Source organism: Myotis davidii, unplaced genomic scaffold (assembly GCF_000327345.1).
Source record: "Myotis davidii unplaced genomic scaffold, ASM32734v1 scaffold845, whole genome shotgun sequence".
NCBI classification, from domain to species: domain Eukaryota; kingdom Metazoa; phylum Chordata; class Mammalia; order Chiroptera; family Vespertilionidae; genus Myotis; species Myotis davidii.
The window spans coordinates 771,299-772,574 of NW_006296223.1; the positions used below are offsets into that span (position 1 = coordinate 771,299).

Sequence of the window (1,276 nt, forward strand, 5' to 3'; positions counted from 1 at the left end):
GTTCTGGGCTCCCCCGTGGTGCTGCCGATCAGGTGTCCCCTGGGAAGTGTTCTCCCCTGTGGACACGCTGACCCTGTGTGTCTGTCCACGGTGGTTGGACGCCTGGCTGTGTGCAGCACAGAGAGTTCCTGGTGAGTCCTGGGTGCTGGGGCGGCCCTGGCTGCAGGTGAGCCCAGGCTGGGCCCCACGTGTGCAGCTCATTCCGGGAGTGGCCCCGGGGCCCACATGTCTGTGACTTTCCCTCCCAATCCCCCGGTGGTGCCCCTGGGTTGATCGTACACCTGCCCCCCGTGAAGGTCACGCGTTCGTTCAAGCAGCTCTTGGAGGGCAGGGTCCTGTCGGCGATTCCATGTCGGTCCCGCTGCCTGTGAAGGGCGGCAGTCGGCCGCTTTCTGGCCAGTGAGGCCTGGACTCCGTTCTCGCGGGGTCACCTGGTCTGAACTCTAGTACAGAGCCCAACAGAGGAGGTGAGGCCACACGCCCGGCTGCTGCTCCGAGTGTTGGGGGGCTGGGGACCTGCCTTCACCGTTAAAGATGAAGTTAATCCTGCTCCCCGCCCCACCACCTCCTCCTCTCTCCCATTTTAAACATATACATTTTTTTTATTGATTTCAGACAGGAAGGGAGAGGGAGAGAGAGAGAGAAACATCAATGATGAGTGGGAATCACTGATCGCCTGCCTCCTGCACGCCCCCCACTGGGGATCGAGACCACAACCCGGGCTGTGCCCTGACCTGAATCAAACCCATGACGTCCGGCCTCAAAGGTCGATGCTCAACCACTGAGCCACACGGCCGGGCTCTCCCTCCGTCTTCATCGTCTTTCCTTCCTCTCTCAGCTTTAAGGGGGTCACTTCACCATCTGCCCTAAATCACCGATGACCCTGCATCACTCACTGTCCTGTGGCTCCACCAGACGCCCCCCTGCACCGCACTGCCCCCAGCCCAGGCTACTTCCCCCTCGGAGGGACATTCCTCCCGTGGGGACCCCTCCCGTCTGCAGCCTGCGGCCCACGGGGAGCAGAACATCTTGTTTTGTCCACTGAGCTCTCTACCTGCAGCTGGGGGGCCAAAGGGGGGAGCAGGGAGCCCGGGGGAAGTCCCGCCCACCGCCCAGCGGTCCTGGGGGTGACAGGCCGCAGGAGGTCCACGCGACTGGGTGAGCCCCTCCCATTCCCCTCGGACACGGTCCGGGCACTTCGCGTGGCGCTGCTGCCTCCAAACGTGTTTCTGCGGGAATTTCTCAGCGGCCATCGGCGGGGCGCTCGGGGGTGGGC

At 63.5% G+C, this 1,276-nt stretch overlaps 1 long non-coding RNA gene across 1 annotated transcript in view; it reads right to left on the reverse strand.

The window, feature by feature from the left end:
* Positions 1-1,102: 1,102 nt before the first annotated feature.
* Positions 1,103-1,276, reverse strand: part of LOC107184291 — a 22,543-nt gene continuing 22,369 nt past the window's right edge. The window contains exon 3 of the long non-coding RNA XR_001515113.1: positions 1,103-1,121. This is a non-coding gene — a long non-coding RNA (uncharacterized LOC107184291). The remainder of the gene's footprint in view (positions 1,122-1,276) is intronic.